Source organism: Fistularia commersonii, unplaced genomic scaffold (assembly GCF_037954325.1).
Source record: "Fistularia commersonii isolate RoL2024-O1a breed Wild unplaced genomic scaffold, RoL_Fcom_v1.0 HiC_scaffold_103, whole genome shotgun sequence".
NCBI lineage: Eukaryota > Metazoa > Chordata > Actinopteri > Syngnathiformes > Fistulariidae > Fistularia > Fistularia commersonii.
In genome coordinates, this window is record NW_028234061.1 from 39,591 (window position 1) to 55,000 (window position 15,410).

Here is a 15,410-nt window from a genome sequence, read left to right on the forward strand (position 1 = left end):
AATTCAACAACTTAAACTGTGATGCAGGCTTTGTCATAACATGTGCCGGCATCTCTTGTGTTGGAAAATACTGTAGGGCTACCTTTCCACATATTTTCTTTGTGACATCTTAACACACTCTTCTGACTGACATATTTTCTGGGTATTGATTTTGATCACTTTGCCCATGTCCTTCATTTTAAATCTAGCTGTAAGCATGATTTTCACCTCTTTCATTACTTCCTCATCACTCGCAGCTATGATTAAATCATCTACCCATATTATGATGATGACTTTGTTATTTTGGTTTTCTTTGACATAGACACAATGATCTGCTTCATTCTGAATAAAGTCATTGTCAATCAAGTAAGAATGGAGCATCAGATTCCAATGACGACCGGCTTGTTCAGGGACGTATTGTGACTTTTTAAGTTTACACACCAGCTTCTGTTTTTTATTTGTCACTTCATACCCTTCTGGTTGTTCTACACAGAGCTCACAATCTATGGGTGCATGAAGATAGGCTGTCTTTACATCCATTTGGTGTAAGAACAAATTTTCCGGAACTGATTTCTGCATAAACACCCTCACACTTGTCATATTTGCTGTTGGAGAAAATGTTTCCTCGAAATCCGTGCCATACTTTTGACTGTAGCCCTTAGCAACATACCGAGCTTTATATTTGTTTGTGCCATCTTCATTTCTTTTTAGCGCTTACGCCCCCCACCCCCCACCCCCACCCCCACTGCACACTTGCCTTGGGGTAGCTGTGTTAGGGTAAAAGTGTTCTTCTCTCTCAATGACTCCATCTCTTCGTCCATAGATTTCATCCACTTGTCAGCATTAAGTGAACTCCTTGCCTCTTTAAATGTCTGTGGGACACCACACGCCAGTCTATAACAGTAGTCAATGTTAGTGAACACTTGGTCATCGTCAATAGCACTAGTCACATAACTATTAAAGTGACTGGGCTTCTTTTTGGTTCTAGTTGATCGTCTCACATTGTCTGCACTGCTTGGCTTTGTCACACGGTCAGATACGGGGTTGCCCATTACCAAGGTGTACAAAGGTGTACAAGACAGTGGTGAGACCAGCGATGATGTATGGACTAGAAACTGTTACAATGACAAAAAGACAGCAGGCAGAACTAGAGGTTGCAGATATGAAGATGTTGAGGTTCTCTTACGGAGTGACCAGGATTGATAGGATCAGGAATGAGTATCAGAGGAACAGCACATGTTCGATGTTTTGGAGAGAAGGTCGGAGAAGCCAGACTGAGATGGTTCGGTCATGTACAGAGGAGGGATAGAGAATATATTGGTAGACGGATGCTGGAATTGGAGCTGCAAGGCAAGAGGTCTCGAGGAAGACCAAAGAGAGGATTTATGGACGTGGTGAGAGAGGATATGAAGGTAGTTGGTGTGAGAGAGGAGGATACGGAGAATAGGGTTAGATGGAGAAAGTTGACTCGCTGTGGCCACACCTGACGGGAAAAGACAAAAGAAGAAGAAGAAGAAGAAGAAGAAGAAGAAGAAGAAGAAGAAGAAGAAGAAGAAGAAGAAGAAGAAGAAGAAGAAGAAGAAGAAGAAGAAGAAGAAGAAGAAGAAGAAGAAGAAGAAGAAGAAGAAGAAGAAGAAGAAGAAGAAGTAAGAAAGAGAGGTTGGGGGGGAAGCAAACCTTCTCCACGGCTCTAAACTCGTTCGTCGCCGCTACTCGGGGAACACCGGATGGCTTTCTCCCTCCGCTTCCTTACATTTTATGTCCGCTAGATGGCGGCATCCGACTGTGCACAGCGCTTGGAGCTCCAGCAGGTGATCTGGCCGCTGTGTATGAGAGGAATAAACGAGTGGGGCCGTGAGTGCAATAAATCCCCCTCCACTTCTTACATGGATGTTATCACCCTGTTACTGTATTTTAACGATACCGCTGTGTTTTCCACCTCAATGTTAAGCCGATTTTTAAACATTAAAAACCAAATTGCTCGATTCAGTGACACCGAGGCCGTGAGTGGAGGACTTATGGAGTTGACTCCTTCGCTTATTCATATGTGCATGTCTGGTGCTCCCGGAGCTTCACGCCGACGTCACGGGGATCCGTGTCCGAAGAAGGTGCACCTTGGCCGGTCTGCGGGATCCTGTTGACCGGAAGCTGAGACTGGCCCTTGGAAATAAAACGGAAAATAATTGAGAGCATATTTCTCAGTTAACAACGCCCCCACTTGCTCTCATATGATTGGTATCTTTGCCCATTTACATCAAAATAAAATACTCATGACCCAAACAACAAACAACAACTTTGAAAAATTCAACAACTTCAACTGTGATGCAGGCTTTGTCATAACATGTGCCGGCATCTCTTGTGTTGGACAATACTGTAGGGCTACCTTTCCACATATTTTCTTTGTGACATCTTAACACACTCTTCTGACTGACATATTTTCTGGGTATTGATTTTGATCACTTTGCCCATGTCCTTCATTTTAAATCTAGCTGTAAGCATGATTTTCACCTCTTTCATTACTTCCTCATCACTCGCAGCTATGATTAAATCATCTACCCATATTATGATGATGACCTTGTCATTTTGGTTTTCTTTGACATAAACACAATGATCTGCTTCATTCTGAATAAAGTCATTGTCAATCAAGTAAGAATGGAGCATCAGATCCCAATGACGACCGGCTTGTTCAGGGACGTATAGTGACTTTTTAAGTTTACACACCAGCTTCTGTTTTTTATTTGTCACTTCATACCCTTCTGGTTGTTCTACACAGAGCTCACAATCTATGGGTGCATGAAGATAGGCTGTCTTTACATCCATTTGGTGTAAGAACAAATTTTCCGGAACTGATTTCTGCATAAACACCCTCACACTTGTCATATTTGCTGTTGGAGAAAATGTTTCCTCGAAATCCGTGCCATACTTTTGACTGTAGCCCTTAGCAACATAACGAGCTTTATATTTGTTTGTGCCATCTTCATTTCTTTTTAGCGCATACGCCCCCCACCCCCCACCCCCACCCCCACTGCACACTTGCCTTGGGGTAGCTGTGTTAGGGTAAAAGTGTTCTTCTCTCTCAATGACTCCATCTCTTCGTCCATAGATTTCATCCACTTGTCAGCATTGAGGGAACTCCTTGCCTCTTTAAATGTCTAAGTGATCATCATCATCATCATCATCATCATCATCATCATCATCATCATCATCATCATCATCATCATTATCATCATCATCCTGGTCTGAGCTCATCTCTGTCTGGGTTTGTTGCTCTGGAGATGGGTTCGACACAAATTTTAGCAGTCTGTTTTAGTACTCTTTCACTATTTGGATAATATACAAAATAAGCTGGACTATTTTTGTCATATCCAATGAAAACTCCCTTCTCACCTCTTGAGTCAAGTTTCTTTTTGTTGTGCTTGTATGCATAGCACACAGCACCAAACTTTTGCATTTGTGACACATTTGGTTTCTTTCCCGTCAAGCCGAAACGCCCCCCCCCCCCCCCCCACCACCACCACCACACACACATTAGCTCTTCCATTCATTCACATGTACACGCCGGCTGCTCCGGGAGCTCCACGCCGACGTTTCGGTGATCGATGTCCGCAGAAGGTGCACCATTGCCGGCCTGCGGTATCCTGTAGACCCCCCCCCTCCATACACACATGCAATACGCCTTGAAACGCATCGCTCGCACCGACGCGGGGAATCCTTTACCCTACTTCCACAACAACGGCGAGAATCACATTGCGTCGGCCGCCGTGAGGAAGAGGGGGGGGGGGGGCATTAAGGGGGGGAGAGAGAGAGACATGGAGATTTTCTCAGCCTCTCATTCTTTTTTTTTTTTTTTTTAATTGAACATAAATAGTACACACAAATATACAAATGTACAAATAAACATGGCAAGGTAGAACTGAATGTCAATGAAACAACCAGGCATGAGGAAGCAAAGGACTTAAGGACTGTTGAGATAGGTGATCTCATTAGTTTTATTTGAGTTTACATTCTAGTATACATATGTTTTATTTGTATCTACTCTCAGGAAATGTATGGCACTTTATGACAAGGTTTGGGACTTGTTTTAGTTTTTCGCGACTGTTCAGCTAACTTGACGTTAACTTCTACGTCAGTGTTCTTTTTTTGGTATAGCGGTGCTGGCGGGAATTTTTCCCTCACTCTGTACTGTACATGTCCCATGGCTAACCGATGTTGATTCCCGGAGCTGTGAAGAAGAAAATAAAAGACGATTCAAACAAGGCAAACTTGTGAATTCCTTCCGAAACATGGAAAACGAAGAAGCTGCAAACTTAAACGCAACAGGTTATGGGCCCAGGCAACGAACAAAAGGAGGAAGATGGCAACGTTTGGTTTTCGATGGAGACGAAAACAACTACGAGCTTTGGGAAGTAAAGTTTCTGGGACACATGCGACTCGAAGGTTTGAAAGAGACAATACTTTCAACTGTTGAGCCCGACCCAGATAAAAATGCAGAATGCTACGCTGAGCTTATCCAGTTCCTCGATGATAAAAGTCTATCATTGGTAATGAGGGAAGCCGCAGATGACGGTCGAAAAGCTTTGAAAATATTACGGGATCATTACGCCAGCCAGGGTAAGCCCAGAATTATTTCCCTGTACAGCGAACTATGCTCACTCAAGAAGGAACCCGACGAAACAATAACAGATTACATTATCAGAGCAGAAAAGGCAGTCACCGCTCTGAGAAACACAAAACAGGTGATAAGTGATGAGCTGATGATCGCTATGGTTATGAAAGGGCTTCCAGAACCGTACAAGCCCTTCGTCATTCACGTAACTCAGAGCAGTGAAGAAATGACGTTTATTCAGTTCAAGAGTAAACTAAGAAGTTATGAAGAGACTGAAAAGTTTGACAGCAAAACCAAATCAGACAATGTAATGAAAGTGGACATGTCAACGGTGATCTGCTATGGATGTGGAAACCGTGGCCATATGGCAAAAGCTTGTCACCAAAAATCAGGGCCAAAATGGTGCAGCTATCACAGAAGCACAACCCACACCGATGAGACATGCAGAAGAAAATCCAAGCCCAAAGAAGACTCGGTCAAACAAAACACAGACATCCAAGACAAAGATAAGGAAGATGAGCAAACTTTTGTATTCAAGGTCAGTCAAAAAGTCCCTCCGGAAAATATCAGAAAAAATGGACTGATGGTAGACTGTGGCGCTACATCACACATCATAACACAAGAAGACAAATTCATAAGATTTGATGAGTTTTTCAACCCAAACAAACATTACATGGAGCTAGCAGACGGGACCAGAAGAAACAAAGTGGCACTAAAAAGAGGTGATGCAGAAGTGTTACTCCAGGACATTGAAGGAAAACCTGTCCTGGTAACCTTAAGGGGAGCCTTATTCATCCCATCATATCCTCAGGACTTCATATCGGTGAAGGCAGCCACAGCTGATGGAGCCAGCGTGATATTCAAAGAAGGAGAGAACAGACTCATAACCAAAGAAGGAAAAATTTTCAGCATTGAGGAATGTGACAGACTCTACTACATAAGAACGGTAAATTATCAACAACTTTATGATGATACAGTAAATGACATGATGTCCAGAGATAGAGTAAACTTAACTTGTGATGTCAAAACATGGCATGAGATTATGGGACACTGCAATGTAAAAGATGTATTAAAATGACCAAACTTAGTCGAGGGTATGAAGATTACAGGTCAGACCAAGGTAGACTGTAACGTAGACTGTAACGTATGCACGGAGGGAAAATTCACAAATAGCAGAAACAGGCAAGCTGATGCAAAAGCTGATGCACCCCTAAAAATGGTACACACTGACTTATCAGGCCCGATTGAACCAGCTGGTCAAGAAGGGCATAAGTATGTCATTTCATTCACAGATGATTATTCAGGGGCAGTATTTGTATATTTTCTCAAATACAAGAGTGAAGCTACATTAGCAACAGAGAAGTTCCTTGCTGACAGCGCAGCGTATGGTCGTGTCAAATGTATCAGGTCAGACAACGGGACTGAATACACAGGAAATGCTTTTCAATCTCTTCTAAGGGAGAAAGGCATAAGACATGAAACATCATCCCCATACTCTCCCCATCCAAATGGGACAGCAGAAAGACAATGGAGGACCCTTTTTGAAATGGCAAGGTGTATGCTAATAGCAAAAGGATTACCAAAGGTTTTGTGGCCTTATGCTGTCCAGACCGCTGCCCATATTCGAAATAGATGTTACAATGACAGACACAAAAATACCCCATACTTCATGTTAACAGGGAGAAAGCCAAATCTTTCAAAAATGTGGATATTCGGAACTGAGTGTTATGCATACAAACATGACACTAAGAAATTGGATCCCAGATGTGAAAGAGGAATATTTGTGGGATACAGTAAGAAAAGCCCTTCATACCTGGTCTATAATCCACTTACAGAAAAAGTGTCAAAACAGAGACTGGTGAAATTGATCAAAAAGGGAAGAATTGAACTACAAACACAAACTGATGATTATGAGACAGAAATCCAGGGATATGAAGACACAGAATCTACAGATGAAACCAGTATAGATGTGTCACAAAGTGAAAATAAAACAGACAACCATATACAAAATGAGGATGAGAGTACTAACGCAGATGTGTCACATGACGAAGAAACAGCAGAAAATGTCCAAAATGAAAAAGAGACGAGGTCAGACATAAAACCCAGATATAATCAAACCAGTCGCTATCCTAGACGAAAAAGGGTCGTTCCAAGGTATTTAGAGGATTATCAGACAGACTATATTAACAATGATAAAAATCATACAACTATTGATTACTGTTACAGGACTGTGTGCGGAGTCCCACAGAATTATAGTGAAGCACTGAAGTCACCACTGGCACCCGGGTGGAATTGTGCCATGAGGGAAGAGATTGACTCGCTTAAACAGAATGACACATTTGAACTGACAACTTTACCTGAAGGGAGAAAAGTAATTGGAGGAAAATGGGTATTTGCCCTTAAAGAAAATGCTGAAGGAGGACAAATATTTAAGGCCAGATATGTAGCTAAGGGTTACAATCAAACAGAAGGCATAGACTACTATGAAACTTTTGCACCGACAGCTAACATTACATCAGTGCGGGCACTAATGCAGATAGCCGTACAAAATAACCTCATTGTCCATCAAATGGATGTTAAGACGGCATATTTACATGCTCCTATACATGAGGAGATTTTCTTGGAACAACCAGAAGGGTTTGAAATGATGTCAGAAACAGGAGAGAAACTAGTGTATAGATTAAAGAAATCTCTTTATGGCCTGAAACAATCAGGAAGAAACTGGTATGAACTCCTTAATGACCATTTAGAACAGGACAACTTTGTGAGAAATCTCTCTGACCACTGTGTGTACAGAAAACAGACGGAAAATGGTGACACAATCATTGTAATAATTTGGGTAGATGATTTAATTATTGCCGCAAGCAGCAATGATGCACTCAGCACATTTAAACAGAACATGAAATTCAAGTTCAACATGAAAGACCTGGGGAAACTATCATATTTTTTGGGCATACAATTTGAACAAAAGGGGGATGAAATCAAAATGAACCAGACAAAGTACATCCTAAAAATGCTAGAGAGATTTGGAATGTCAGAATGTAAAGCAAGATCTACTCCAAGTGAGCAAAAATTAGAGGGCATCCCTGTAGCTGATGAAAATGAGCAAAGTGAACCTGTCGACCCCAAAGAATATCGTGAGATTGTAGGCAGTCTTATTTATGCCATGACTTGCACCAGACCTGATATCAGCTGGATAGTGAGCAAACTATCACAGAATCTGGCAATGCCAAAAGTAGAAAACTTAGTAGCTGCAAAACATGTTCTGAGGTATTTGAAGGGGACAGCTGATTATGAACTAAGTTTCAAGACAAATAAGGAGGATTTGAACCTGATAGCTTACAGTGATTCAGACTGGGCATCATCTGTAGAAGACAGACGTAGCACTACAGGCTACTGTTTCAGTTTAACAAAACAAGGCCCAGCCATTGCATGGAAGTCAAGGAAACAGCCCACAGTGGCCCTGTCAACATGTGAGGCTGAATACATCGGCCGAGCCACCACCGCACAAGAAAACATGTACCTGTCTCAACTGTTAAACGGTATGGACAACAAAATGTACAGTTGCACAACAATCTACGGAGACAATCAGGGGGCCATCGCACTGAGTAAGAATCCTGTAAACAGACAAAGGTCAAAACACATTGATGTAAAATATCATTTCATTCGTGAAGCACTCAGTGAGGGTTAAATAAATCTTATCTATTGTCCATCAGAGGACATGTTGGCAGACATCTCGACAAAACTCATGACAAAGGTAAAAATAGAAAAATTCAAAAAGTGGTTCTTTGGAAATTAAAATGTCCAAAGTTTTTTTTTGGATGTTGAGATCAAGAGGGGGTGTTGAGATAGGTGATCTCATTAGTTTTATTTGAGTTTACATTCTAGTATACATATGTTGTATTTGTATCTACTCTCAGGAAATGCATGGCACTTTATGACAAGGTTTGGGACTTGTTTTAGTTTTTCGCGACTGTTCAGCTAACTTGACGTTAACTTCTACGTCAGTGTTTTTTTTTTGGTATAGCGGTGCTGGCGGGAATTTTTCCCTCACTCTGTACTGTACATGTCCCATGGCTAACCGATGTTGATTCCCGGAGCTGTGAAGAAGAAAATAAAAGACGATTCAAACAAGGCAAACTTGTGAATTCCTTCCGAAACATGGAAAACGAAGAAGCTGCGAACTTAAACGCAACAGTTTGGTTGTGGATGCGTTTCGGCTAATGCTATTAGCACAGCTATGATGAGTTAAGGTGTGTTTGTGTGTGTGTGTGTGTGTGTGTGTGTCTGTGTGTGTGTGTGTGTGCGTGTGTGTGAGTGTGAATTTGTTTAGGTGGGGGGGGGGTCGCGGACAGGGAGTACCGGGGCCTCGAGCGGATGAGCTGAGAAGCGGAGGAGCGGAGGTAATGTTTCTCCTCTCAGAGGCGGGGAAGCTTGGGGGCAGAAGAACCCCTTAGACCGGCCAATGTGAGCCTTCTCCGGACATAGATCACCCGGACGTATGACTGGAGCTCCCGCACCTCTAGGCACACACATATGTGAATGAGTGGATGAGCTAATGTTTGTTTGGTTGTGGATACGTTTTGGCCAATGCTATTAGCACAGCTATGATGAGTTCAGGTGTGTGTGTGTGTGTGTGTGTGTGTGTGTGTGTGCGTGTGTATGTGTGCGTGTGTGTGTGTGTGTGTGTGTGTGTGTGCGTGTGTGTGCGTGTGAATGTGTGCGTGACAGTTTGTTTAGGTGGAGGGGGTCGCGGACATGGAGTACCAGGCACTGTACCGGATGAGCTGAGGAGCGGAGGAGGGCAGAAGCCTGGACCGTGATTCGCTTATGTCCAGCGGTTCGGGGGTTCCAGGGCCAAAAGCAGTAAAGCGGAGGGACGGAGAAGCGGAGGAGGGGGGGAGAGCAGAAGCACGTCACGCAATTCGCCTGAGCTCGGAGGATCGGGAGTACCAGGGCCCATAGCGGAGGAGCAGAGGAGCTGAGAAGCGGAGGATTGGAGGAGCGGACGTTATGTTTCTCTTTTCAAAGGCGGGGAAGATTTGAGGCAGCAGGACCCCTTAGACCGGCCAATGGGAGCCTTCCCCGGACATGGATCCCCCGGACGTATGACTGGAGTTCCCGGACCTCAGGGCAAACACATGTGAATGAGTGGATGAGATAATGTTTGTGTGCTTGTGGATGTGCTAATGCTATTAGCACAGCTATGATGAGTTAAAGTCTGTGAGTGTGCGTGTTTATGTGTGTGTGTGTGTGTGTGTGTGTGTGTGTGTGTGTGTGTGTGTATGTGTATGTGTGCGTGACAGCTTGTTTAGGTGGAGGGGGTCGCGGACATGGAGTACCAGGGCCTGTACCGGATGAGTTGTGGAGCGGAGGAGGGCAGAAGCCCTGCCCGTGATCCGCTTATGTCCAGCGGTTTGAGGGTTCCAGGGCCCAAAGCGGAGGAGCGGAGGAGGGAAGAAGCCCGGATCGTGATTCGCTTATGTCCAGCGGTTTGGGGGTTCTGGGGTCCAAAGCGGTAAAGCGTAGGAGCGGAGGAGAGCAGAAGCACGTCACGAAATTCGCCTGAGTTCGGAGGATCGGGATTACCAGGGCCAAATACGGAGGAGCGGAGGACTTGAGAAGCGGAGGAGGGCAGAAGCCTGGACCGTGATTCGCTTATGTCCAGCGTTTCGGGGTTCCAGGGCCCAAAGCGGAAAAGCGGAGGAGCGGAGAAGCGAAGGAGGGGAGGAGAGCAGAAGGACGTCACACAATTCGCCCGAGTTCGCAGGATCGGGAGTACCAGGGCCAATAGCGGAGGAGGGGAGGAGCGGAGGAGCGGAAGAGCAGAGGAGGGCGGAAGCCCGGACCGTGATTCGCATATGTCCAGCGGTTCGGGCTTCCAGGGCGGGAGTACCAGGGCCAATAGCGGAGGAGGGGAGGAGCGGGGAAGCGGAGGAGGGGAGGAGAGCAGAAGAACGTCACGCAAGTCGCCTGAGCTCCGAGGATCGGGAGTACCAGGGCGCATGGCGGAGGAGCGGTTGAGCTGAGAAGCGGAGGTAATGTTTCTCTTTTCAAAGGCGGGGAATCTTTGAGGCAGCAGGACCCCTTAGACCGGCCAATGGGAGCCTTCTGCGGACATGGATTCCCCGGACGTATGACTGGAGTATTGTATTTTAAGAACGAACTTTATTGCAGGCAGCATGAAAGAAAAAAACACGGAACGTTCTTCTTCCTTTGTTAAGACGCAAAAACACGCAGACGTCACACACTGATATAGCAGTAGCGCCACCTATAGGTAAAAGTACCGCCCATTTACAACACTCCCACTTACTTTTACCAATAGCACCAAGTCCTGAGAAAATAATATTTCAAAGCTGTGTTCTTCCACGACAACAAAAACTGTAAACTTGTTTAACACCCCATTTTTAAGACAGTATTCCTATCACATTGGTTATACTGGAACTCTTTTTCACATTTTTTAGAAATCGCTTTGACTCGGCAGCGTTCTTCGTACACCTGTCAAGCATTTTTAAACAAAAAAGAGTCCGATCTCGCCCCTGAGATATTCAAATCTCTGTCTACCGAGTGGCTTGGTAAAGATATCCGCTTTCATATCATTTGTTGGACAATATTGCAGTTCAATTTGTCCATTCTGCACACATTCACGGATATAGTGGTAGCGAATGTCTATGTGTTTGGTCCTGGAGTGATTTACAGGATTCTTTGCAATTGCGATGGCTCCTTGGTTATCTTCAAGGATCACTGTGGACACAGACTCTACACCGAGATCACACAGCAGTCGTTTCAGCCAGATTCCTTCTTGAGCTGCTTGACTGAGTGAGATGTATTCAGCTTCTGCTGTTGAAAGTGCTACTGTTGATTGTTTCTTGCTGAGCCAGCTTACTGCTCCTCCACTCAGAAGGAAGATGTCGCCTGTTGTTGACCGGCGATCATCTTGATCTCCAGCCCGGTCAGCATCCGAGTATCCGATTAAAGCTCCGGAGTCTGACCTCTCATATTTCAGAGCAAGATTTAATGTCCCTTTCAAGTATCGAAGTATCCTCTTTACAGCAGTCAGATGTGAAGCATCTGGATTTGCATTGAACTTCGACACAGCACTCACAGCTTGAGCTATGTCCGGTCTTGTCGCCATGGCAGCATACAGCAGACTTCCAACCATTGACTGATAGGTATGCTGGTGCACTGACATACTGACACCATCACTCCTTTTTAGCCTGACGTTGGCATCTGCAGGAGTTGCCACAGGATTTGCATTATCCATTCCATACTTCCGAAGTATGGCTTCAATGTAATGCTTCTGCTGAAGAATGATACGATTCTTTTCTTTATCTTGGATGACAGAGATGCCTGGGATGTAGGACAGCTCACCCATGTCTTTCATCTTGTAGCACTCCTTGAGAGCTGCTTTGAGCTCGTCCATGCTCTCAGTGGACTCTGTAATCAGGATCAAATCATCCGCGTAAACTGCTAGTATTTCAAGCTCTTGTCTTGATCTCACAAACACGCAGGGGTCTGATGTGCTCTGTTTGAATCCAATTTCCATCATGAACTCCGTAAAAGCCTTGTTCCAACAGCGAGGAGACTGTCTCAGTCCATAGATTGATTTTTTTAGTTTGCATACCAGATGTTCCTGCCCTGTTTTGATGAAGCCCTCAGGTTGCTCCATGTATATTTCTTCTTCCAGGTGTCCATTGAGGAATGCAGTTACAACATCCATCTGGTGGACATGTAGACCCTTTTGAACAGCAAAGGACAGTAATGTACGAATAGAGCTAAATCGTACCACTGGTGAAAACGTTTCATCATAGTCAGCGCCATACAACTGTGTGTAGCCCTGTGCAACGAGTCTACACTTGTATCGTTCCACTCTTCCATCACTGCGATGCTTGACTTTGAACACCCATCTGGATCCTACTGCCTTTCTGTCTCTTGGCAAGTCGACTAAGTCCCATGTCTCGTTTTCCAGCAGTGACTCATATTCCAAGTCAGCTGCCTCCTGCCAGTCTTTTGCATGAGGACTCTCCATTGCCTCTTTTAGTGAGAGTGGCTCTGTCACGCAACACATGTTTGCATAATGATCAACAGTCACTACATCAGCAAACTCATCATATCCAAATCTTATTGGAGGCTTTCTGATTCTGTCATTTTTTCTGACAGTGCTCTCAACAGTGACTTCGTCATGTTTTGTTTCACTCTCATCTATTTTCATAGTTATCTCGGTGTCTGTGCAGTGTACTTTCGGTTCCTGCTTCAAGTTAAAGTTGGATTCATCAAAGACGACATCTCGACGGATCAGAATCCTCCTCTTCTCTTCATCGTACAGGCGATAGCCTCTGGCATTGTTTGCATATCCCACGAAGTGCGGCTTCACAGTCTTTTTGTCCAGCTTCTTTCTCTCTTCATCTGGGACAAGTGCATAGGCAATACAGCCAAACACCTTCATGTGACCCACATTAGGTTTTTTCCCACACCATCTCTGGTACGGTGTCTCTCCCTTCGGGACAGAAGTAGGCAGCCTGTTCTGTATGTAAGCTGCTGTGGCAACAGCCTCTGCCCAGAACATCTTTGGTAACTTAGCATGAGACAACATGCTCCTTGCTGCTTCAACGAGTGTTCTATTTTTTCTTTCAGCAACTCCGTTTTGCTGTGGTGAGTGAGGTCCAGTCATTTCATGGTGGATGCCTTGAACCTTCAAATATTCTTGAAACTCCCTTGAGGTGTACTCACCACCATTGTCTGTTCTCAGCCTCTGGATGCTTAGTCCACACTCATTTGTGAATGTCTTCTCAAATTCCTTGAATTTACACAGCACTTCATTCTTCTGTTTCATGAAGTATACCTTGGAGCATCTTGAGTAATCGTCTGTGAAAGTCACAAAATATTTGGATCCGCTTATAGATTCAGTTTGCATGGGACCACAGACATCACGATGAATTAACTGCATCTTGCGCTCGGAACGTATTTCTCCAATCGACTTGAATGGCTTTTTAGCCAGCTTGCCCTCCACACATCCTTCACAGAAGGGTACTTCTTTGTCTGCAGAGAAGTCCACTCCGTTCACCAGACCTTTTAGTTCCTTCAGCTTGGTAGTGTGACCGAGGCGCCGGTGCCACAAGATAGCAGCTACTGATGCACTGTGAGTGACTGATTCATTTCCTTTCACATCTAGCTGATATAGTCCATCAGCTCTTCGTGTTCCCATTCCTTTAAGAGTTCCATCTTTTCCACGAATGTAGCAGCAGGACCTCTTAAACTGAACCGTAGTTCCCTTTTTGGTGGCAGCTCCCACTGAGAATAAATTCCCAGAAAGTTTTGGAACATACAGCACATCATACATCGTAGCATTTTTTACCTTGCTTGACTTGAAGGTCATTGTCATGTTGACATTTCCAATTCCCAGGGCATCAACCACCCTGCCGTCACCGAGCTTCACTGACTGTTCTTTTGAGAACTGCTGGTATTCCTTAAGAATTCCTTGCTCGCATGTCATGTGCTTTGATGCTCCAGAATCAATTAACCACTCAAACTGATGTGGTTTTTCTGAGCTTTCCCTTCTAGCTACAAAGGCACTTTCAGATGAACCATCCTCATCCTCACACACCACATTTTTAGCTTTGTGGATTTTCTTTTTTGATTTGTTTTTCTTGCTTGGGTTAGGGTTAGGGTTAATCTTTGTTTCCAGTGCAGTGACAACTGTAGCGTAACTTGGTGGTAAACTTCCCAACAATGTTACAATTTGGTCTTCCTCTTCAATTACAGCTCCTATTGCTGATAACTGGTCAGTCAGTTCTTTCATTTGTTTGAGGTGCTCAGTCAAACCATCTCCTTCCTTCATTTCGCACCTGAAATATTTCTTCTTCAGAAATAGTTTATTTGCCAGCGTGTCTCTTTCAAAAATATCTTTCAGTGTAGTCCACACTTCTTTGGGAGTCTTACAGTTTGTAATCAGGTACAACAGGGATGAACTTACATTGAGCACTAACACAGAGAACGCTTTCTCTCTCTGTTTCGTGAACTCACCCTGTGCTGCTGCGTTAGCATCTGGGGCTAATGTGTCTTCCTCTGTTAGCATTCGCCACAGTCCTTTAGCCTTTAGCAGATGTTCCATTTGAAACTTCCACGTTGCCCAATTCTCCGGTCCGCTCAGCTTGTCGATAAACAGCTTGTCCTCCATTGTGAGTTCCCACAATACTGTTCACTATCACACAATATTCAGTGTAATCCAGCCTTTTAGAGACACTCTGGGCCCATAACCTATTGTATTTTAAGAACAAACTTTATTGCAGGCAGCATGAAAGAAAAAAACACGGAACGTTCTTCTTCCTTTGTTAAGACGCAAAAACACACAGACGTAACACACTGATATAGCAGTAGCGCCAGTAGCAGTAGCGTAGTAGGTAAAAGTACCGCCCATTTACAACATGGAGCTCCCGGACCTCTGGGCACACACATGTGAATGAGTGGATGAGATCATGTTTGTGTGCTTGTGGATGTGTTTTGGCTAATGCTATTAGCACAGCTATGATGAGTTAAGGTGTGTGTAAGTGTGTTTGTGTGCGTGTGTATATGTGTGTGTGTGTGTGTTTGTGACAGTTTGTTAAGGTGGAGGGGGTCGCGGACATGGAGTACCAGGGCCTGTACCGGATGAGTGGAGGAGCGGAGGAGGGCAGAAATCCTGCCCGTGATTCGCTTATGTCCAGCGGTTCAGGGGTTCCAAGCCCCAAAGCGGAAAAGCGGACGAGCGGAGAATAGCAGAAGCACGTCACGCAATTCGCCTGAGTTCGGAGGATCGGGGGTACCAGGGCCAATAGCGGAGGAGCGG

At 44.5% G+C, this 15,410-nt stretch overlaps 1 long non-coding RNA gene across 1 annotated transcript in view; it reads left to right on the plus strand.

The window, feature by feature from the left end:
- The first annotated feature begins 10,485 nt into the window (after positions 1-10,485).
- The window catches only part of LOC147211757 (uncharacterized), a 5,683-nt gene continuing 758 nt past the window's right edge, over positions 10,486-15,410 (plus strand). The window contains exons 1-2 of the long non-coding RNA XR_015105756.1: positions 10,486-10,623; positions 15,182-15,410. The exon at positions 15,182-15,410 is cut by the window's right edge and continues 758 nt beyond it. This is a non-coding gene — a long non-coding RNA (uncharacterized LOC147211757). The remainder of the gene's footprint in view (positions 10,624-15,181) is intronic.